Below are 24,771 nucleotides of genomic sequence, written 5' to 3' on the forward strand. Positions count from 1 at the left end.
TCTTCAATTCCTGAGTGTTGCAGCTTCACCCCTGCTACTTCTTCATTTGAAGTCTGTCTTTGGACTCTTGGTGGTGGCAGCAGAAGCCTCTCTAGAAACCACCGGTATTTTCATTTTCTACCAGCCCGAGCAAGTCGTGAACTTTCTGGCCCACTGGCAGCTGAATACAGACACATACAAAAATCAAAAAAGGGCTTTGGAGGCTCTAAGAAGATGCCAATCAAGTTAAGGAGCAGAGGCTTCCTATTGATTCATCTGAACCGGCTTTCGAGTCTCCACTCCAGGGTTACTCATTTATCTCTACTTGCTTTGAATGTCTCAGCAAACTTTGTGCTAATATAAATCTCTCTGGGTCCAAGTGGGCCCTTCCTTTCCTTTCAGAGAGCAAAATAATTAGCAAAGTCACGCAGACACTCCCAACCCCTTCCCCCAGTACACACACACACACACACACACACACACACACACACACGATGCACACAGTAAAACATGATTCACTGCAGGTTGGCGTTAAAGACCCTGGAAGTTATGGCTGACCTTTTCCCAGGCCTCCTAGAAACACCCCCTTTCAGGTCAAAGAAACACTGCAGAGATCAGAAAGGAGCTGCTAGGAAATCAACATCTTTGTTCCATGCCACTTATACTATTTGATTATATAAAGCCTTTTGCACATGCAAAGCATGACTATCTTAAAGGCAAAGTCAGGAATAGCGAATATTGGAGAGAAACTCATTCTTAGCCTGGTATAGTTCTATTTTCCCAGAGAAAGCTCTGACTCTCAAATACATGGTTTATTTTTGTGTGTAAACTGGCTTTATATCTTAGAGTTAACATATCCCTACAAAAAAAGAAATAGAGAGAGATGATAAGCAGCAGCTCCCCCCGCCCCATTTCAACACAGAGATCATTCTTCTGGAAAATTGGACTTGAGCTGGATGTTTCTGATGTTTCCTGATGGTCGCCTAGGAACAAAACATTAACTTCTGAGGAAACAGTAGGGACATAAGAGTGTTTAAGTTTGTCTTAAGAATCTAAGATTCTTTCAAACAGCTGAGTTCCAAGGAAACCAGGACATATTCCTGCAAGAACCTCCAGACAAGGATCAGGTTATAATCAAAAGAAAGTGGGGAAACTTTAGTCCTAACAGGTGCTCAAGGCAAGGTCCTGCGCTGCTTTTGCCACCTTCGCACATGCACATGGTCCCTTAACTCACAACAACCTGTCAAATCACACTGGGTTTTCATTCTTGTTAATAATAAAAAGTCTCATCTTGCAGGCTGTAAGGGAGGAAAAGATATAATGAAATCAAGAAACCTCCCCGGTTGTAGGAATCTGGCCTCCTTCGTCGGGGTTATGGGGAGTAAGCGTACTGGAGCAGTCGGTATTTCTGAAGGGACGATTTGCTCAGTCTGTCTCGTTCTTCACTTTTATTCCCTCCTCCTCGAAAAGCCGTGTGTCGCTAGGAAAACTGCAGGAGAATATATGCGTCTTCTTTTTCCTGCACAACTCTATCCCCTGGAACAAACTCCCCTCTGATGGTGAGTTAAATCCTGAAGTTTCAGGTACCTATTGAAAATGTTCGAAATTGTTTTCTGCTTTTCTTTTTTGTTTTACGTGTATAATTTTATGCAGGGGAAACAATGGTATTATTTTGGAATATATAGCTAAATCCGTAGGAATAGTTATAAAAACTATTAACAAAGTCCTTCCTTCTTCCTGATGTAATCGGTAGCAATACAGGTGTGCTTTCAGGACGCATGTGACGACAACATCACCCTAAAGATTGTATACAAACAGAAAATAGATCCAGCCTCCACCCATTAAGAAAGTGATAATTCAGGCAGTGATGTGACAGCCTTATAGACAAACAAGTGAGAACTGAGAAAGAATTACATTCATGTGATCATTTTGCACTGGCATTCTGTGTGTGTGTGGGGGGGGCTGGATTTGGAAGCCCTGGTTAATATCATGGCATCTTCAACCATATGCTAAAAGCCCGTGGTTAAGACTGTTAGATAAAATACAGGCTACATTCCATTTGAATTTCATATAAACAGTGAGTATTTTTTTTTTTGTCTAAGTATATCCCATGAAATATTTGGGACATATTTACACAAGACAATATTTGGGTATCTGAAATTCAAATTTAATTAGGAGGTCTGTATTTTTATTTGGTAAATCAGACATCCTTACATGCAGAGAGAGAGTGTTACTGCCCTGACAGCCATCTGGAACAAGATGAGAAATCCCAAAGATGACAGGAACTTCATGTTAACTAGAAGATGCTCACAATAGACTTACTTTCTCTCCCCCTGCGAAGAAAGTGCCTCTTCCCATCTGCATTCTGCATCCTCTCTTAGAAGCTCAAGTGGGTGGAATGCCACTGGTATTAGTGTTTTCTTAGAGTGGCTACTCGAGATTATTCCTATCACCAGAGCTTTAATGAGTGGCATTTCGGTTTAACAAATTTTTTTTTTTTTTTGTCTTTTTGCCTTTTCTAAGGCTGCTCCCTTGGCACATGGATGTTCCCAGGCTAGGGGTCTAATCGGAGCTGTAGCTGCCGGCCTACGCCAGAGCCACAGCAACGCGGGATCTGAGCCGAGTCTGCAACCTACACCACAGCTCACGGCAATGCCAGATCCTTAACTCACTGAGCAAGGCCAGAGATCGAACCTGCAACCTCATGGTTCCTAGTCAGATTTGTTAACCACCGAGCCACGACAGGAACACCAACAAATCTTTCTTAACCACATACAACTTTGCAGAACAGTATGCTGGGCGGGGTCTCTTTTCTCCAGTTGAGAATTCAATGGGGGAGAGTAACATGCCTACAACGGATGGTAATTAAAGTACATATTTAATCATTGTTTAATATTTATATTTAATTTAAAACAAATTAAATTGAAAGATACAGGTAAAGAGTCACAGGGTCGTAGAGAAGAACACATAAGTTCTGGAAATACTGGGAGATGAGAGAAGAGATGACAGAGGAAGGAGTGGGTGAACTGGGCATGGCAGGAAAGGAAAATTCTCAGGGGTGAGATACAAGCTGGCAGCTTCCCATGCTAAGAGGATGGAAGCTTGAAAGAGACAGAAATAAGACTGTGTGGTCAGAAAGAGTATATTCCACCCCAGGAGGGAAAGGTTCATTTGCTTGGCTGTTCAGGAGCCACTTACTGAACACCGATGCATACTCGATGGAAAACCGCCATTGGGTAAAGAGCTACGAAGAAGCACATGGTGCCATGAGCCAGTGAAGGAGGCTGGACAAGGCTATCGTGAGGGAGGCAGTGCTTGAGTTGAGCTCTGAAGGAAGAATAGAATTAACCAGGTGACAAGTGGTGGCGAGGCCCTGGGAGGAAGAGGACATAAGGCAGATTGAGAGAGTATGTGCGAAGACCTTGTGGTAGCAGCAAGCAGGAAGCCTTCGAAGAACGGAAAGAAAGCCAGTGTGTGTGGAGCACAGCAAGCGTGGTGGAATACGCCGGAGAGGCGGGATGCAGTTGGACTCATGCAAGGCCTTTTGGGATCAGTTAAGGAATTCCACCTTGATCTCCAGAACCCTCTGGAGCCATGTTATGTGTTTAAGGAAGAGTGCAGCTTAGCTTTGAGTTCGAATCACTGCACTGGTGAGAAGAGACTGGAGGGGAACCGGAGAGTTGGGATGAGACCACGTAGGAAGCTATGTCAGTAATTTGTGCAGGAGTTGAGGGAAACCTGTAATCTCCATCTCTCCTGGTGATTTTTTGCTACCTTTTCAGAGGGATCTGGGAACCACCACGAGGCCTCCAATCAACACACCACAGAGCATGTGGGTCTTGATGGTGCAGCAAAGTGAGAAAACTTTCACAAGACCCTGCGTGTGAGCGTTGCTAGACGGCGAGAGGGCATGGGGCCTCCTAACTGTTCAACAGAGTGCAAGGGGGTGTTCAGACCGCAGGGGGCCCAGTGGAATGCAGGCAGACTTACAAGCCAACTGGCCTTGGAGTTTGACCACCTTCGCGGTGCCAAGCACCTGACAAGGCAGAGCCCCAGCTGCTGGAACAGGAGTCTTCCTGTGGGCCCTAAAGAAGCCTGGCATCCTCCTTCTCCCATTGGTTCCTCTCCCGCCAGGTGTACCAATGGCAGGAGGGCAGAATGGTTCCAAAAGTCTTGGCAAGCTCTTGGAACCTCTCCAGCCCACTCTAAAACCATAGGGGCACCTCTGCTCTTGTTGACGGAACTCACCAAACAACTGCCAAGAAGGGTAGGTGGCAGCTCTTTGATAGTGTTCTTTGACATTCCATTCTTATATATACTTGCTACAAACTCTGTGGATTCAAAAGGGCCCTTGCAGGAGACTTTAGGATCAACAAGTATGAATTGATTTAGGTGACATTATATGATGTGCAGACTCAGAGCAGCCCCCACACAGGTGGTGTATTTGCTGACTGGTCTACTTTCACGCACCTTCCAACTTTGCTGTGGGCCAAGCCTCCCTTGGAGTAGCAGTGGTCAGCTTCTGAGTATGTTGGACACATGCTCGTGAATGCCAGGAACCAAGGCAAAATTTCTAAGCATAATGGGTCATGTCGGCCCTCAGGCCCTGAGAAAAATGCAAAGTATGGTTGCTGAACTCCTGGATCCAGACCAATCCTCTTTGGGGGGAACATCAGCCACATGGCTCTTAACAGACTCTTCAAATGGGGCAGCCCAGACTTTTTCACCATTGCCGCTGCTGACGTCTTGGGCTGGAGAACTTGTTGTAGGGGTGTTATGTACGCTGCAGGATGTCGAGCAGCCTTCCTGGCCTCTGCGTATTGGATGACAGAAGCACCCCTCTATCTAGGCTTTTTTTTTTTTTCTTCTTTTTTTTTTGGATGCGATGTAATGTGGGATATCAATAAGCTCCCAGACCAGAGACTGAACCTGGGCTATAGTGGTGCAAGCACCAAGTCCTAACCACGAGACCACCAGGGAACTCGCCCCACCCTCCAGTTTTGACAGCCAAAAATGTCCATAGACACTGACGAATCTCCCCTGGGTGGGGGGGCGGAATGGCCCCTGGTTGAGCACCTGTGGTGTGGTCTGCCCTCCTCATGCAGTGCATGGGAAAACAAGGACCTGCAGAGAAAAGGATGCTCCCTAGGCCCACAACTCCATGGAGATGACGCACAACTGGCCCTGGAGTCTCCGGACTCCTAGTCTGGGTCTGTCTCCACCGCCCCCAAACCAGACCATTCTTTCTGAACATTCCTTCTGTCACTGTCCCCCTGTGGACACTGCTCCTTACCCATCCCTCGTGTCCTAACTTCTACTTTCTTGGCTCCTCTTGCTCCTGCAGTCTGCCTGGAAGCACTAGGAGATTGTGCAAGGTCAAATTCCACACCGGCAGAAGAGAGAGTCTTAGGCAAAACTCTGAACAGAATGAAAACTGAAGCTTTTCACTTCTGCCTTTTCAGCAGCCCGGAGAGCGGATGGCGCAGTGTTGATGCTTTGTGGGTGCAAGTTTTAACTGAGGAGGATAAAGCCTTATTCCTTGTCTCCTGTCCTAGTGAATAGCCCTTTGCTCACAGACAAGTGCCTTATAACCATCTGTTGCCTTAAAAACTGGCTCTCACATCTTCATTCCCACCAAGATATGAGCAGCTGATAACAGCCGCAAATGAGAGCTTTCTGCAGGGTTGGCAGATTCTGAGAGGCAAAGGCCAGGGGGAAGGGGCTCTCTTACAACAATGTAACAGGTGGCCCTTCTGTAGCACTTTTCCTCACAGCATCTTGTACACAATTCCCTAACAGAGCTACATTTTACAAGACTCTGAGCATTCAGCTATGAAGTGCTCTGAGGCTGGTATGTGCCCGCCAGGGCGGCTCGGGGGGTTGGTCTGGCCCCTGCTGCTTGCACATCAGCGTTTTCCTCGCAGGAGGACAATGTGAGAGCTGGGGCCCAGCGCCCAGAGGGGTTCTGTTCTAAAAGGTGTGAATGCTCTTCTCTGAACTTTGCTTACTTAATGATCTAACATGTTTGCTATTAAGAATTTGAAGGGAAGTGGTTTTGTGGGTTTCGGTGCGTTTTTTACATTTAAGTTTGGGGTCACTCGCGTATGGGTCTGAAGCAGCATTTCTGCTCTTTGACCTGCTTTGAAAGCCGGTTTGCCATCTGTGCTCTTCCCCTGGAATGTGGACGGAAGGTCACAGGTTCTGAAGCAGCTGAAGCCATGCAAGGCGTGAAAGCCCATGGGTGGCTGTGTTCACACTTGCCTCCCAGAGCGAGCGTGAGGCCCAGCGAGGTTATTACACCCTCCGGAGGAGTGATGTCTACCCAGGAGCGGCGGTGGGGCAGGGGCGGGGAGGGCACAACGTCATAAACTTTTCAGGGCTGAAAAGCGAGGTCTCAAAGCGAGAAAAGCTGGCGCACGTCTGGGGGAAAGGTTATTTATCACTCCATAGGCTTCTGGCATTGCAGATGTTATTTCTGTCGTAAGAGGAGCTGGAAGAGCTACAATGTGAAACCAGAAAAGGCACACATCATCTCTCTCTGTGGGCACTTGGGGCTCCTGCTCTTTTTCTTGGGGGTCCAGGGGAGTCTCTTTGTGCAGGAAACACGGATGGTTCTCTGTCTCTCTATCCTGGATGTAAAAGGAGAAACACGACCCAGCTCTGGGCATGTCACCTGCGGGACCCGGACACGGCCTCGGGGTCAGAAGGGAAACTTGCTTGGCCTTTGTGCTATACCAGGTGGATGTCCCCTCCTCTCCTCACCTGGCGACCCCCAGGGCAGGCTGAGAGGGCTTACAAAATAAGACCCTCTGGGGGGATGCAGCCCCTCCCACTGCCTCGGCTCTCACAGCCTCGCAGGGAGGGCTGTTTCTGCCAGCAAAGGTGCTCCCGGAAGGCCTTCTCCGCCTGGAACCTGATGACTCAGAAACACTGTCCAGTTAACCATTGCTTAGAGACCTGTCCCTCCCAAAGGCCAACTTGAAAGGGCCAGAAATGGCGGATCCTCAGTTTTGTCAAAGGCAAAATCACTGTTTAGGTTTCTATAAATTAAGCCTGTGGTCCTATCCTTGAAAAGAGCAGGACCCTAAGAAAGGTGGGTTTTACTTCTTTTTTTTTTTTTTTTTTTTTTTTTTTTTTGTCTTTTTGCTATTTCTTTGGGCCGCTCCCGCGGCATATGGAGGTTCCCAGGCTAGGGGTCGAATCGGAGCTGTAGCCACTGGCCCACGCCAGAGCCACAGCAACGCAGGATCCGAGCCGCGTCTGCAACCTACACCACAGCTCACGGCAACGCCGGATCGTTAACCCACTGAGCAAGGGCAGGGACCGAACCCGAAACCTCATGGTTCCTAGTCGGATTCGTTAACCACTGCGCCACGATGGGAACTCCGAAAGGTGGGTTTTAAAGATGAGAATTAGTCTTCCCCCGCCAGCAGCATTACAAAGGAGTGCTCCCATGAACAATTTTATGCATATGTATAATTATTTAACCTTGAAGTTCTAGTCATGCGTTATTATTGGTAAAACTGTTTATACAATGGAGTTTTGTTTGGATGCTCTTATTCAAAGCAAAAAAAAAAAAAATTGACACCCCACAAAAACGATACACAGACCTGAGTCATCTGAAACATTCCCTTCCCGCCCTGGAGTTAGATCTTTAGGAATAATCAGCACAGTTGCTGATTCTCCAAATAATAGAGGTAGATATTGTTTTAAGATAGATTGACCAGACAGTAATATCATTAAACAGCCTTTTTTACATCTAGAATAAAGATATTGAGAACCACACTGGTAAGATCAAAACTATGAGATCGGGTCAGATGGCTGACTGAATGGTGTGATGTTAGGAGTTCAGCCATTGCCCCTTTAAAGCAAACACACACACACACACACACACACACACACACACACACACACGTATTTTGATTTTTGTCAGCTTATTCATTTTTCTTTTCTCTCTCTCTCTCTTTTTTTTTTTTTTTTTGTGTGTGTGTGTGTGTGTGTGTGTGTGTGTCTTTTTTAGGGCCTCCATAGGAGGTTCCCAGGCCAGGGGTTGAATCGGAGCTGTTGCTGCTGGCCTACGCCAGAGCCACAGCAACACAGGATCTGAGCCATGTCTGCGATCTACACCACAGCTCACAGCAACGCTGGATCCTCGACCCACTGAGAGAGGCCAGGGATCGAACCCAAAACCTCATGGTTCCTAGTTGGATTCGTTTCCGCTGCGCCACGATGGGAACTCCAGCTTATTCATTTTCCAGTTTATTCATTCATACAGAGTCCTCTTTGTTGTGTGTTACATAAGGCCTTAGAAATCTGAAGATAACTATATCACAATCATTGCCCTCAAGGAGCAGTTAAACTGTATCCTATTTTTTATAAACTGTGCCTCATCTACAATTTTAATTTTCCTAATTAAAAACTGAGACTCACTACCTGGCAAGCATGACCACCCTTACGTGAACAATCAGAGAAATTACAGGAACACAGGTGATGGAAAGTTCAGGATATATGGTGGCTGGGGATAATTTACACCTTGTTTTGACCTCATTTTCTCTTTTCCCCTTATTTTTGCTCCATTAAAACCCCCAATGGATGAAGTCTGGGTGGTGAAAAGTCACACTGGCCCGGGTGCAGTTTGCAGGCGACAGTACGGTCATTGCTGGGACAGGTTAGAGACCTGCCCTACTCTGAGGATGTCAAATTTGGATCTGAGTCCTTGGAAGAGACCTCCATCCTAACCACCTCCCACCTTCCTCAACTTCCTCTGACTTTGAAGCCTTATCTTCTAAAGAAACAGACAAACCAAAAGCCCTAAGTATGCTGGCGTAGTCCCCAGTGTGGAAGTTTGGTATTGCACGTGTGCTCAGATTTGCAGAGAGCTGGCGTGTGATGAGGCCTTTTGTCTTGCACCCCACCCTGGCCCAGGTTCTCTTTGGGTGAGCTGCTGATGCAGAAGCTGTGGTTTTCAGATGGCAGAAAAGGGCAGGAGGAAATGAACAAGTAACTTTCAAAAAGAAAGCACCAAAGGGGTTGACTTTAAAGATTGACTTTTTTCTGCACCTTGAAAAATTCTGGTGGCTCTTTTGGTGACAGGTTTGTGACAACATTTTTCTGGCCTGGGTAAATGTTTGCTCTTTTTCTTCCCCCCTCCCAGATTATGCAATCGAAAGCGAGAGTGCATGGATCTTGATCTCCTCCCTGTTCTAAGGCGCAAACATGCAACCTGCCCTTTGGAGTGTAGAAGCAGCAGCACAGAGACTTTGTTCACTTCCCAGATCCTCTGCTTGAAGCGGGTTTAGGAATTTATATGTGGTTGGAATGGGGAATCTTGACGATTCTGGAACCCTCATACCACTCCACATTTCCAATTTGGCTTCAATTGTTCTCCCTGGATAAGGTTCCTAGAGAAAAGCATTTCCATCCACAGAGCCCGGAAAACTGAAATAGAAAACTCTGGGTTAAACACAATACAGATTTATTGAAAGAATAAAAGAAGTGGAAGCCCAGCAAATACATGGAAACTATGTTGTTGGTGGAAGACCAGGGAGCGGGACGTTCCCGGATGGCGCGTGGGTGTGGTTTTGTAAATCATGGCATCTGCTTCGCGGGAAAGTCATAAATAAAATCAGGTGACATTTTGACACACAGAATCCTACATTAAAGTGTAAACTCTGGGCCACATTCTCACCTAATAAAATTAGATTGGAATGGTCCCATAGAAAAATTATTCCATTTTTTTCCTCATGGTATTTCTGTGAAATCTAGGATAGCCAATGTGTTAATAGGAAATCTAAAGGAAATAGACTCCATATCCGTGGCTCATTTTTAATTCTCATGATTTCACGATATGCATAGCAATTGCATTTTTGGTTTTGATTTTAATTTTTTTTTTTTTTGTCTTTTGTCTTTTTAGGACTGCACCCATGGCATATGGAGATTCCCAGGCTAGGGGTCGAATTGGAGCTGTAGCCGCCGGCCTATGCCAGAGCCACAGCAACGTCAGATCCTTAACCCACTGAGCAAGGCCGGGGATTGAACCCACAACCTCATGGTTCCTGGTTGGATTCGTTAACCACTGAGCCACGATGGGAACTCCGCATTTTTGGTTTTGTTTTGAGTCCATTTCAAAGCTATTAAGGATATGTTCCATGTTGGGTATATATTACAGGTAAACCTTTGTTTAAATGTTTAAAATCATTTAAACCAAATAACCAGGGAGGATTTTGTAGCTTTGGGACAGGGGGTGGAGGCTGGAGGGGGAGGGCGAGGGGAGGGTGGCAATTCTGATTAAATGTAAAACAGTTCAAAGAAGTTCAAGAGTCTGGGCTGCACAATTAATAGTCTGCCGTCGATATTAGAAATCCAGACAGACTGAAGGCAAAATGCCTTCCCCATGTAGACAGACTGTATTCTAACCTCCAAAGACGTCGCATATTTAGTCAGCCTCTCAGTTCAACTGCCTTTGCCAGCCCGGGCTTCATTGGATTAGAGAGTAGTGGAAAAAAACCCCTCCCAGGAGTGATCGTATCAAATTCCCCCAGTGTTTAATCTGTCTGGCACATGGATGGCCCTCTTGAGCTGGAGAGTGCACGGCAAGGAGGGGCGTCTCGGGCTGGCTGTGCTGTGCTTGGAAAGCGAAAGCAGGCTGTTATTTTCTGCTCCTCGGCTCACATTCCTGGCCTTCGCCACCATGAGGTCATTGTTTGGTTGGAATGGAAGAGTGTGTGTTAAGGTCACCCATGGGTAGGTGTCATTTTTGTCTGGGACATTTACACAGGGCACTTGTAACTCCTTGGGGACGGAGCTCCCTCACTTTCACCCAAAGAAGTTCGTGCATCCTAACCAAGGTTTTAATTCACAGCTCGTGACGCCTGTATCTTCGCGAACCTAAGTCAAGAGGAGGACAGTCCGTTTCCTGTGTAACAATCCATGTGGAGCATCCCTAGTCTTCCTGGGTTCAGGTTCTGACTTTCCTGCTTACGAGCTGTGTGTCGTGGGCAAATGCCTTAACTCCTCTGTGTCTCAAATTCCTGGTTTTCACAACAAGGTCGCTAACAGCGCCTTTCTCCTAGGGTCGTTGTAAAGATGGAACAAGATCTACTTCTGTAAACAACTTAGAGCAGGTGCCATGTACATGGGAAGTACTCCATCAATTATTATTATTATTAAAGTTTGTATCCTGAGGTTTCACGTATCTTGCTATTTCCTTCTGCATTCTTTTTTCCCTGGGCCCTGGAGCATGTTAATAGAATTCTCAAGGCATTCCTTTTATCAAAAAATATTTACTGAATACCTATGTGGGAAGGGTATTCTGTTTTGAGATGCTTTTGGTACAATCTAAAAAGATAACTATTCGTACAGTCTGAACTTTTCATGTGCTAAGATTAAAAATGCAGTCAAAATTCAAGGGGGAAAGAGTAGGTGAGAATAAATTGAGTGATGCCTAAAGAAGTTGGAGATTTACCTGCCTCAAAGGATAGATGAGTACTTAACACCGGAATGTCATCATGGAGTCATGGAGTAATTCATGCTTGGGTATTTCATGAGTACACTTTTGGAATGAGTGGGGACATGAAGAGGATGTAAGGGGACCTCTCTGGTACCCACTAGAACACTAGCATAGCTGTAATGACTAGATGTGCACAGGGTGGAGTTCAACTGCAGATCTTAAGGGGGAAGATTGAGCAGAAAGAAGACGGGAGGAGAAAGAAAGGGTGGTTTATTCAGGGAAAGGGGAGGAAACCGTGGCTTCGTGAGTTCTAGACCCAATGGGAAGAGAGTGGGAAGAAGGGAGTTCCCTGCATGTGGAAGGCAGGCAGGGGGAGAGGAAGGAGGGTTGGCTCCTGTCCTTGTGAGAGAGGAAGAGGGAGTCTGTGTCTGGCACAGGGTAGAGAGGCCAGAGGAGACTCGCCCCGAGCTAGTAGTCTACCACTTCCACGTTCCGAAGGTCAAGAGGTGACTAGAGCAGGCTGAGGGATGCCTCTGGGAGGAGAACCAGGGAGCCCTGTGGAGACGCAGCCCCCAGGATCCCGCAGGCTCAGAGGTCGTGGCTATTGGGAACTGGCCATCAACTCCAGCAATGATCCTGGAGTGGCGTCTATGAAGCTCGAGGGCAAGAAACGGTCACTCACTCAAGAACTGCATCTCCTGCGAAGCTGTCCTTGGGGTAGGAAAGCAGCCGACGGCCACCATCAATAGAGCTTCAATGGATTCTTTTTGCAAATAAAACTGTCTTGAAAACCAATGCATCCAAATAAGAAAACAAACAAACAAAAAGCATCAAAAATAAAGAATTCAGGAACAGAGAGGCTGTGGATTTATTTAAAATGGAAGTGAGAGCGAACAACTGCAGGAAGTACGGCGAAGGAGGAGAACTCAATGGTCACATGTAAATATCGTTACTAATCAAAGTGGGAATGGGAGGAACGGGGTGGGAGAAAATTTAAGCTAACTCCTCATTTTTCCAGTTAGGCAGTCAGTAGATACCAGTTAATGCTGAAAGAGACAGTCTAAAAATAGCTTCAGCTCTTAAAAACCTGCGTAAACATTTTCTTAATTTAGGGAGCATTTTAAGAATGAGTCTCTCTAGTGGCGAAGAGCGATTTATTTGAAATTCATCAGTTTCTTCAGTTTTTCAGTTCCTTCCTCATCTGAACATCAAATATAATTCTTTTCATTTAGAACTGCATGGGCATAATGTCATTTTCATAAATTTCAATGTCAGATCGTGGGATAATTAACCCTGAGCTATTTTGCGGAGTATCTTTTATACACAATCAGGCTTTATACCCGTCTGTGTTCATGGAGCGTGCCTGCAAGAATGCTTGCCGAATACCAGACACGGCGATTTCTGCATGGTGAGATTTGAGGTGATTTTTACATGTCATTTAAAAAAGGTTTCTCTATCATTTGAATTTTTCAAGAGTATTTATTGGGCGTTAACCCATCCTTTCAACAACTCTGCACTTAATGTTTCTGATTTTAGTTTTCTAGGATGTGTGGATGGAAACACGTCTCTCTAAGAACTCTATCCTGGAATAGAAATTGACTCAATTCATGTATTGCCCTTATGACCAGTAATCTCGATGCGAAAGTGGTATAAACTAAAGCTGGTCATCTTTTTTATAGAATAAGAGGAAGCTCTTTTGCAGGGCTTGGGAGTGAGGCGTTGGTGAAATGTCACTGGTAAAGAAGAAATGTGTTTATTAGATAATGGCCAAGACCACTGGTTCTCAGAAAATCAGTGGGGGTGATTTTGCACACTCCCCTCCATGGGACATTTGGACATTTTTTTTTTTTTTTTTTTTTTGGCTGCACTGGTGGCTCGTGGAGGTTCTAGGCCAGGGACTGAACCCACATCACAGTGGTAACCAGAGCCACGGCACTGGCAACACCAGATCCTTAATCCACTGAGCCACAACGGAAACATTTTTTTCCTTTCTAGGGCCACACATGCAGCATGTGGAAGTTCCCAGGCTGGGGGTCAAATCAGAACTGCAGCTGCCAGCCTGCACCACAGCCACAGAATGAACCAGCATCCTCATGGATCCCTAGCTGGGTTCATAACCCACTAAGCCACAATGGGAAATTCCAAAAGGAAACATTTTTAATTGTCACAACTAGGGTGGAGAAAGTGCTACTGGCATCGAGTGGGTGGGGTCCAAGGAAGCCACAAACATATTAAACCTAGGCTCAGCTCCACAACAAAGAATTATCTGGCCCCAAATGTTAATAGTGCCAGTGCTGAGAAACCCTGCCCTAAAGTCTTGGAAAATAAATCATTATAGAGACAATTAACTCACTCACAAGAGTGAGTCCAGAGGCAGAGGATCCTATTTTGGAGAGAGAAAAGAAGCTGAGTTTATTCTTTCTGGCCAATAGGGACTTTAGCCAAATATGTTTATTGAAAACACATTTTCTGCTTTTTATTGGTTTTTAATTAGTCTTCACCTACAGTATTGATTCGCTCGTCACTCAGGGATGACCAATTGCTGTTGGAATCGGTGGTCTAAGTCTAATCAAGGGCAGATGTCGTTTCCAGTGGTCCCTTGACTGAGCTGGTCTCTGGTCTCAACCCTTCAAGCCCAGCCAGGCTATCTGAAGTCTCTGTGAAACCAACTGATGGTCTGGAACAGTTGCATTAAGAGGGAAGCTAATGCAGGAAGACTGGACCTGTCTTGGTAGAGAAGCACATGGGGACTACACGACCCTCTCCTCACTCATCCCCTCACCATCCATCACTGTGAATGGACCACGTGTAAGGACCGTCCATTGCCATGAATCAGGAGCAAAGCATCAACAGATGGGAGCAGAGATGGCTTCAGTAGGGCAGAGATTTTGCTCTCAGTCCAACAGTCTTTGCAGCTCCCAAGCCAAAGAAAATCTGAACAGGCTGGAATTACCTGTCTGGCTTATGATTACAAATAGCCCTCGCAAGAAAATCTCAGCATCTCTGGCTGCTGCTTTCAGCAGCTCTTTCTGAAGTCAGTATCCCTTGATGTCAATTATTTTATTTCAGGCACAACCATGTCTCTGGCAGTGCTTCCTACAAATGTGCCTTTTCAAGAAAACTAGACTGGAAATGGCTTGTGACATGCCATCTGACTTTATCATACCAAGAACAAATGACTTTTGGGCTTATTAGATGCCAGATGAACTGGTGAGCTAAATTCTTGGTCTGAAGCTTTGATGAGGTCAGACGTCTCTGCTAAAATAAAAAGCTACCCCTTCCTTGGCTGCAGGAGTGTAGTTCCCAAACATCTTTTTTGCAATGGCTTAAGACTTGTACTTTGAGTTGACTCTGATGCATATGTGTGAAGACATGTAGAACTGGATTCATAGTAGCAGAGAATCTTTTGGTACCCGAGAGCCAGCTAAGCATCCAGAGCTATTAGAGGGATTGACTTTCAGCTAAATATGCTGCAAATATTATTAACTCACAACAGAGATCCTAAGGGGACAGAGTGTAGGGGTGTGTGTTGATGTAGTGCTAATGAGCTGATATGAAAAGAAAAGACATGAAGCTATTATCATGTCTATTGAGATATGGATCTTATCTGGGGGAGAAGAATTGTCTTCCTTCAATTTTTCCATAAAGTAATTATGTTGGAATAGTATATCTAAGGCTTATAATGAGGTTTATTTCTAAGCATATGCCATAAAAACAGATTGAATTTAAGTAGAAAACTGTAAAAAAGGAACTGATTGACCCCAGAGGCGTCTCCCTACAATGCAATGCCTTTGACCGACCACAGTAGCCAGGCCTCAGCAAGTCTAAGGTTGGGAAATTTTGCATACTATTTTTAGGAACAAGTTACGTATTCCATGTGGGAGCATCTTAGAGCCTTCTTAGATCTAAAATAAAGCCCTTCCTCCCCTGAAAGTTTTCTCCTCCCCTGGAAAGTTTGAAAACCACTAGGATGGTGTCCTCCAAGCATATTTCAGAGAAGAAGCAGAAGACAAATCCTTAGGGCTCAGTGCCTCCCTCCCCCATGCGTGGACGTGGACACATTCTCCCTTTACCTAGACTCTACCAGTCTTTTGCAGACAAGCCCTTCCCCATGCAACTTGCAATATAATTGCAAAACGATACTTCCTCGAAGGGACTTATGCATTTCCTAAGACTCCCTTTGCACTGACACAGCCCCTCCAAGACGGTTATTCCTGGTCATGGGAAAATCTGCATTTTGTGTTGATTTTCAATTACATTGTGTGTGTGTGTGTGTGCTTTTTAGGGCCACACCTGCGGCATACGGAAGTTCCCAGGCTAGGGGTCAAATCAGAGCTAAGGCTGCTGGCCTGTGCCACAGCCACAGCCACATGGGATCTGAGCCGCGTCTGTGACCTTCACCACAGCTCAAGACTAACCCACTGAGCGAGGCCAGGGATCGAACACTGATCCTCACGGACACTAGTCAGTTCATCACCACCAGGCCACAATGGGAACTCCTGATTGTCACTAGATTTTCTAAAGGATCAACTTTCCTGATTTTACCCTTATTTTGGATTCATGTATCACTGTCCTCTATGGCCTTACTGTCCCTCCAGGAAATGTTAGTTTAACACTAAAGAAATAAAGCATTTATAATATTTGGAACCTCAGGTATTTTATATTATCAATAATAAAGAATTCTGGTATTTATATTACATTTGACTAGCACTGTATGTTTATGAACCATTTTCACAGGCAGCCCATTTTTGTTATCTGGTTTTGTATCAGGGTACAAGGAAATCAGGGCAGGAGGTAGAACAGTCACCTCATGCCCTCCCTCGGCCCTGGCATGTGGTCTCACCCGGCTGATGCACTTGCCCCGGGATCAGGCAGTCAGAGCCTCACCCCCATTCTAGCTCCTCGCCTGGCAGCTTGGGAGAAAGGCAATCTGATATGGCACCTTTGAACTCTTTGTGCGAGTCTCTGGAGGACCCAGAAATAAGCACACTTTGAAGTAGTCTATATACGGATCTCACAGCTCAACTCGCAAATGGAAATCTTCTATCTCCAACTTCCCAGTTACTCCAGGGCACCTTTCAGGAGCTCCCACTTACTCAGGAAGTGAGCGAATATGTCAATTTACTAATGTACCACGCATTTACTCCTTCTCAATGACTCCTCTACTGTTTGGGACACCCCTTTTTCAGAGCAGTGTATGCGGGTGGCCAAATCAGGTTTCAGGAATATGTACAAAATTAGGGGACACAGACTGATTTCAGGTTTGGAGAGATATTTGGCCTAAGCTTTGAAAAATTTGATGAACATCTCCTGAGCTGACAATACACCTGCCCAGTGTCCCCTTCTAGTAATTAGCTGGTTTCCTCTGTAAGGTTTCGGGTAGGATCACTTGAAAGGCTAGCATTCTGTTTCTTACGGGAAATGGTTTCTCAAGATGAACCCACAGAGTGGCTCCCGATTAGGATGGAGCTTCCCATATGGCCTGGGCAGAGGGAGAGACTCCTGCCCACACGACTGCTTAGTCTGGGCCCTGGTGTTTTGAATAGATAAGGCATTCTCAAGCACATCCTAACCACATCTGCATTTTGGTTGATGTCACCCTCGGACATAGACAAGAGCAAGTTTCTGGGATTCCAGAGCAGAGCATGAAGCTCCTAGACTCTAACTACCTTCCAGATGTACCAACGCGTGCGGTGCTGCCCAGCTCAGGCTCTGCCTGACTTTCCTACCTATTCTTTTTCATCTGATTTCTACAGGTTGTACATCAGTCTCTTACCCATTTTGTTGATCTGAGTAAGTTCCTAAGAGCCTAATTAGTTCTGAGACAAAGAATTTACTTACTTATTTATTTAATACTTCTAGAAGCAAATCCTGGAATGTGATATCTGAGAACAGGAGGCAAGTGGCTTAACTGCCTGGCTGCTCTCCCCTTATTAGTAGGTCTATTTCCTTGACTTTTAACTGAAACATGTGGCAAATGAAACAAATAGAAGAACGTATTTTCTGGGAAATTCATGACAAGGGAAGTAGCTGCTTTTTTGTTTGTTGAAACAAGATAGAAAATTTAAAAAGATCTTCAATTCATTTACATCGAATTATTTTCTGATTTATAAACTATAAGGTAGAGATTTTCATATTGGATGTCTGTCACTCAAGGTAAACAATAAAATCACTGTACTAATAAAAGGCATTCATTTGTCAACACAAGAGGAATAAAAGAACAGATATATAAAATAAGACCGAGCTGAAGTTGTTGGCTTTTAATAATGGTAGAGTATTTTCCAGTGTTGAGAAAAAAAGGCTAAATTTATATTTATTTTCATTTCATCTTAGTTCCTTAATCTAGCTTCAGAGAGATTTAAATCTGCTTGAAATTAGGAAGAGAAATTTTACTTGTTTATAAGTTTCAGTAAAGTTGAAAACGGAAATTAGAATTTGTGAACTTAAAGGCCCAAATTCCTGAGATTCCTTATCATGCAAAAGTGCTATTCTCTTCTAGTTTTATTTATTTATTTATTTTATTATTATTATTTTTTTTACCTTTTGTCCTTTTTAGGGCCACACCCAAGGCATGTGGAGTCTAATCGGGGTTTAGACTGAGTCTAATCGGAGCTGTAACCGCCGGCCTATGCCACAGCCAGCTCAACACCAGAGCCAAGCCTCATCTGCGGCCTACACCCCAGCTCACAGCAATACCGGATCCTTACCCCAATGAGTGAGGCCAGGGATCGAACCTGAAATCTCATGGTTCCTCGTCGGACTCGTTTCCACTGTGCCACGACGGGAACTCCCTCTTCTAGTTTTACATTATTTAATGCAAGCCCAAGTGTCTGAATTTAACTGTATTCAGTGAATCTAGCCCATTCACTACAAACTGGGGATCTGATGAAGGTTTTGGTCTAGGAGTGAGGCAGGGGGGACTTAGTGACAGCAGTGCAGGACAGACCTTCTGGAACCTCCGCCCCTATAATTCTGTCCTGCCCTCTGTTTGATTAGGTCATGGGGCATTCTTGACGCTGGGAAAATTTGCACAATTAATTTCTGACCTTCTGTGATGTCTTAGGCTATTGAGAAAGCGGGTGAGACCTTTGGGAAGAAGACTGGGAAAATCATTGTTTCGGTTTGTTTTTATTCCCAGGGGTACATTTAGATTATCAGGGCAAAATGGATCACTTATTACTGGTTTGTGCCAGGCTAAATACTGAGATACCACTCAAACAACTGGACTTTTCCCCTAAGGATCTTCCTGAGAATAATCTCTTTACTTCCTCTGATGCAAATCTAGAGTAAGCCATAAAAAATAAACAAACACTCCCTATTGATAAACAAAGAAAAAATTCTCCTCTGATGTAAGAGGTGTGCCATGGGCCTCCTTCTAGCCTTCTGTCAACTTAAATTAACAAGCAAAGCTACAGTGTTCATTACCCTGAGGTTACAACATAGTACGTAGTCATTAGCTGCTCTTAAGGGAAGCTGTAATTACTGCACCACCAGAGGTTGAGTATGTGCTCCCCACCCCCCTTTTTCATGCTGCAGGGATGCCAACATATCTTCCCACTGTTCTAATTTAAAGTCTCCAGTGATCTCCAGCCTCTTGGGCATTTCCTACCCTCCCAGGAATAAGAGCAACACTTACCTACCTAAAACAAACAAGCAGACACTTTCAGGACAGCTGGAGACCTTGAAAGGTCTTGGCCTCGGCTCATCAGCCTCCAGTGACGCAGCCATGAGACCAGAAAAATCTTGAGCTTTTTACTGTCTCCTGAACAGCAGGAGAATGTCACGTTTGCGTTCAGGAGCTAGAAGGATCCTAGAGGCTCAGGAAGTTAGGTGACCTGACTAATGAGGCCACTGGGGAGGGTCCGTCCACTCTCGATGAGGTTGTCCTCATTACTCATTTTGTGAGTGTGTCCATGTAACTCTGAACTGGGCAGGTGGAGTCCATCAGGCCCATATCTGCATCTTCACGTTTTGTTATCACTCTTAACCAATAAGGTGAAACGTGCTTCTCTGCTGAAATTTCCAATTAAACTCAGGAGGCACTGAAATAAATCAATTTGGAGGAATCCTTAAAGTACTGTGCAATGCCAACTCAACAACCAGCTGGACTCTTAGAAGTATGGGAATGAGTATAACCTGAAGTCTATGTGGTCTTTGATGCTCTCTTTCAGGGCAGCTGGTGGAGACGAGTGCAGGACTGAAGCTTTATAATAGAGAATATACTTATAACACAAACTTGCATCTTGCCATTCAGCCAAAGGGGACACCACTGACACATTATGAGTGGGATCAAACACGTTTTCCAACAATAAAACTGAGGTGACGGTAATCTTTCTACCTTCCATTGCTCTGTCTCCCTTTCTGAGTGTTGTATGTATTTTGTGAGACACGTGACTGGGGTACAGTGTCCAGTGGGCAGCTCTGGGACTAACTGACCAACAGGTGAATACAGACGTTGCCCTCGTTAGCATCACTGTTTAGCGGAGTGGATATGTATATCCATATAAATGTTATTTATTTACTCGGTGAGCACCTACTGTAGTGATTAATTTTGGAAACACAAAGATGAAAAGAACATTGCTTTTGCCTCCAAAGGGTTTTCAGTCTAGTTGGACAGAAAACCCATAGAGATACTTAGAAATCCAAAGAAGCAAGTCAATGAAAGAATTGCTTGAGGACTTCAAAGAAGGTTTCGAGGAAGAGGCCATACCTTCACTGAGTACTGGCAAAAAAAAAAAAAAAAAAAAATCGAGGCATTAGATGACAGAAGGGAATTGGGGATAGGTGGGGAGGGGGTGGGAGCGGGAGCATTCCAAGCCGAGGTGATGGCAGAAGCAAGGACAAGCGGTTGAGAAACAGCAATTAAGTAGTGCTCGAGGTTGACACAGTCCTACAGCTTTGGAATCCTCTCCAGATTGGTTTTCCCTCCTATGGAGCCTTTGGCAGGGCAGAAAAGCCTGCTCAGGCAGTGGGGGCCTGTCTCGGGTTGCACAGTGATTTGGCTGCATAGCTGGATCTGGCTCTTAGCAGGTGCTCTAAGTTAGCAGTCTGAGCTCTTGCGCTTCTTGGGGGAGAGCTGCCCCCCACCCCCCGCCAAAGGGCCAATAGGCCCATTCTAAGCAGTTAAAACGTTGTATCTGCAAAAAGAAAAGGGGGAGGGCAGATTTCAATCCTAAGAAATCAAGGTAAGAAGTCATCTGTTTGATTTTCAGGGCTTTACGTCCACCATTATTTCTGTGTTTGGAGGGAAAATGCAGAATCATGACACTTTGACACCAGTTACACACCACTGAATGCAGAGCTCCATCATCAGGGCCATGTGTCTGAACAGGGATGAAGGCCTTGGCCCTAAGGTCCTTCCCCAGCCCAGGAAGGGGGACCCCAGTCCCCACTCCCCAGCTCAGTGGACTCCTCAGCACAAATGGGGCTATGGCTGGTGCCACACTATGGGCTTCTTTGCCAGGAAGTTAATTGATGACACAGACAATTCTCCCTTTCCCACTTTTTTTTTTTCTTTTTTTGGTGTGTTTTTTTGGTGTTTTTGTTTTGTTTTGTTTGGTCTTTTTTAGAGCTGTACCCACAGTATATAGAAGTTCCTAGGCTAGGGGTCAAATCAGAGCTGCAGCTGCCGGCAAATGCCACAGCCACAGCAATGCCAGGTCCAAGGCGTGTCTGCGACCTACACCATAGCTCGTGGCAACGCCGGATCCTTAACCCACTGTGCGGGGCCAGGGATCAAACCTGCATCCTCGTGGATAATAGTTGGGTGTGTTACCACTGAGCTACAACAGGAACTCTTTTCCACAATTAATCCTAAATCTATTACTGCTCTACAGGAATGTGACTGCCTACAACTTCCCATTTTCCATTAATCAATTATTAGATCAGTTTATCCATTCAACCTTCCCTGGTCTGCTGGACACAAAGCATTGTTGGGAAGGCCAAGCTGAGTAAGAGCCACCACATATTCTTCAAGAACTCACGGTCCTGGGAGGAGGCCACCATGTGCACTGGCGCAAGCACAGCAACTTGTGAGAGGTGCTGTGATAAAAATGCCAACATAGCATCAGAGCAAACAGAGCAGGTGTCCCTAGGACAGTCATTTACTTGGTAATACTGTTCATCATTATGAGCTGAAAGCTAAGACATTCTTCAACGTGGCTCCTATTCCTCAGTATTGGACCTTGTCTTTTCTAGTGACGCAGGTGGACAAACTGGAGGGAGGGATGTTCTTGGGGTTATTGGCTTTGCTATAGCTTAAAAAAGATGAGAATTGAAGATATAAAACATACACTTCAGCTCAGTCAAATAGGGAGTTATTTATAGATATTTTCTACTTTAAAGTATTCTAATCTTGACATCATCCCAAGACAAGTCTTCACACACTGATAGATGCATCTTGGGTAAATTTGTGGATATGTCATGAATTCAAAATGTCAATCCATAAACTAGATTCGGAAATGAGAGACATCTTTCAGCCATTAAAGTGACACATATAAAAACAGAGATGGATCAAGACGTACAGTGAAAAATTACACCTCTACCCACTGAAATGAAAATTACAGGGGTAGAAAACCAGTCTTGATTAAGGGAAATGCCTACATTACAGATTTTTAAAATACAATTCAATTATTATTATTTATATATTATTTAATTGACATTCATCCTATGCTAGCTTGCATTATTAGGAGTGTGTGTGTGTGTGTGAGTGTGTGTGAGTCCCCTCCCTTCTTATCTAACAGGGAAGCTCCTTCAGGGAAAGGATTTATTGAATCTCTAGGGCCTACATGTCAATGGGTGCGGCTATTTCTTTTTTTAAATTTCTTTTTAAATTAAAGTATAGCTGATTTACAGTGTTGCATCAATTTCTGCTAGACAGCAAAGGAGTGTTGCTATTTCTGCTGCTAATGCTTGCTGGCTCACTCTGACCTCAAATCAGTGGTCAAAATCCTGCCAACTCAAATCTCACCAGGCCTCTTTTCACTTCAGTCCCCGGCTCTTTCTTTGGGCATTGGCCCCCCACCCCTGTGACGCTTTTGCTTAAGGGCACCTATGTACAGGGAGCAGAACAGGAGGGGTTTCATCTTCTCTTTACTCGGAAGAACCCAGTAGGAACATCTGCCAGGCTCCCGAGGGGGAACAGAGCCAACGAGTGGCTGTTATTATAGCACAATGTGTTTGTGATGGAAAGCAGGAATCCAAAGGAATTTGGAATGAACATAATGGAGTAATGAGGACGAATAGTTCAATTAAATCTGGTGAAGGAATATCTAGTTATAGGATCTGGAAAAAACCTGATGATGGAAACGAGGACAGGGTCATAGCAGGGGCTCCAGTGCAACCAAGCCTGTGCTACCAGCGCAGTATGCGAAGGTTCCCAATGCACCCAGGTGTGAATCTGTAAGTTAATCGTTTTTGTTTGCAGTATGGCACAGTGGCCAAACACGGAGAGGAAACTGCCACCCTGCATAGATGTCCACAGGGAAGGCCATCTGCCACCTCGTGCAGGTCCTTCCCCCCTATACTTTGAATAGAAGCTGCTGGAAGACAGACTTCTGCTTCTACTTAAGCAGCTTAGTACTCAGAGGTCGTGAAGACTCCAAGGGCTGTTTTGTATGTCAAGTGTAAACACAACCAAGAATGGCTGCTTGAGTAGAAAGTGGGCGGCTGGAAGACTAAAGCCTTTATTGGACAAAAGGTCAACATTCATGAGTGAGAATAAAGAGGTGGTGTCTGGGGGTGGGGAACGGATGGAGGAAGAAATTCCTAAGTATGCTGCAAGTCAGACTCAGGAATGTGTTTCAATTAGCAAAGGAAGCAAGCCAGCAGCTCTGCTTTCTGAAGCACAGGGGCAGGGGGTGGGAAAGAGACCCGGCTGAGCAAGTGAGAAAAGGGCCCAGGCAGGAGTTAGTCTGCAGGGATGCGGGTTTGTACACCGAGCCCTGAAATACCCAAGGAGCTTATGACATATTTAAAAAATTGGACTTTTGCCCACAGCCATGCGGAACCACCCCTCAGTGCTGCTAAAGGTCTGTGGTGAAGGTACATTTCTTCAGAACGAGTGTGGTTCGAGGGGCAAGTCCCTTTCTGGTTCTACAGCTGATGCCACGTCAAGTTCATCCACACTAGGGCCCCCAGGACTTTGGTGACTTTGTGGCTCATGCAATAATTCATAATAGCTAAACTTGCCAGTTCTTTTCTGTCTGCCTCCCCATCCATTCACACTCATTTTCCCCCCTTTTCTGCTTAGCTCTGTGTCCTGAGAAGCTGGTCCCTGGGCTTCCCTTCTGCTCCTTAGCTTCTCACTGGGTTCAGCCAGAAGAAGGCAGTGGCCGGAGACACACAAGAATTCATCAATCAATTGATCAATCAATCAATCAATCAAGCACGATCTGGGTTTGTTTAGTGCCGGGGAACTGCTCCTAGGTCTGAAGACATCTTATTATTTCCTTATTATTACATTATAGTAACTGCCCCGAGTCACTTTAAAAGACAGAATTCCTGTCAATATACTTTCTTTATTGAAGCAAAGGAAACATACACCTTTTAGAAAACTTTTTACTCCCAAAGATTACATCAGTAAGGTTATTCTTAAATAAGGTAATGCCAGGTATCTGGAAGATGCACTTAAAAAACAACTATTTCCGATTGAGCTATAAAGGCCAAATAAAGGAGGAATTACTGTTTGACATAAAATGTGTATCAAAATATTCACACTCGCTGGTCTGAGTAGAAGCTAAGCTCACTGCTCTCGATACATGGTCAGAGTTGACATTTTTATATTTTTAGGTGATTGGACAGTGCTCCCTGGGCCTTGGTAAAAACAGAGGAGGATGGTGCCAGCGGCTGGTCCTCTTGGAAATGGTTCTGCACACGGAAAACGCAGGCTTGGTGTATCTAAATGTCGGATGCGGTCTCTTGGTTGTTATTGTTGGTTGTTCCTTTTGGACTGGGGTTGGAATATTCCAACAATCTGTTCCTGACAGCAGACCAAACAACTTTTATTCCTTTCTTATGTTTCTCGTGGCTAGTCTTGTTTACATGCTTGCCTGCTAAAGGCTGATGTGGGATGTGACACTGTGGAGTAGCTGGCGCTGGTCCCCTCTGCACCCTGACCGCTCGGCCCCTGCCCAGCCCAGCCGTGAGCTCAGAGGCAGGGGCACTGGCCAGCCACAGCCATTCCAAAGGCAGGCGAAGGGCCCTTCTTCTCCTGCCACCCGCCTTGCCCCTGCAACTCTGCCCCACAAGCTCCTCTCCCCTCTCCCTGCTCTCAAAGGGCCCGAGTGCGCTTTCTGTATTAGCTCATCCTGAAAACGGAGATTCCGCCCAGATACACCAGCGGA

At 45.2% G+C, this 24,771-nt stretch overlaps 1 protein-coding gene and 1 long non-coding RNA gene across 3 annotated transcripts in view; one reads left to right on the top strand and one right to left on the bottom strand.

Annotated features, from left to right (window-relative positions):
• NEDD9 (neural precursor cell expressed, developmentally down-regulated 9) overlaps window positions 1-24,771 on the bottom strand; it is a 286,512-nt gene that overhangs the window by 66,220 nt on the left and 195,521 nt on the right. The gene's annotated exons all lie outside the window — the stretch shown is intronic.
• On the top strand, window positions 348-11,171 carry LOC110261775. Its single transcript, XR_002346301.1, has 2 exons — window positions 348-1,538; window positions 9,134-11,171. It is a non-coding gene; the product is annotated as an uncharacterized LOC110261775 (long non-coding RNA).

This window comes from Sus scrofa, chromosome 7, assembly GCF_000003025.6.
Source record: "Sus scrofa isolate TJ Tabasco breed Duroc chromosome 7, Sscrofa11.1, whole genome shotgun sequence".
Classification (NCBI taxonomy): domain Eukaryota; kingdom Metazoa; phylum Chordata; class Mammalia; order Artiodactyla; family Suidae; genus Sus; species Sus scrofa.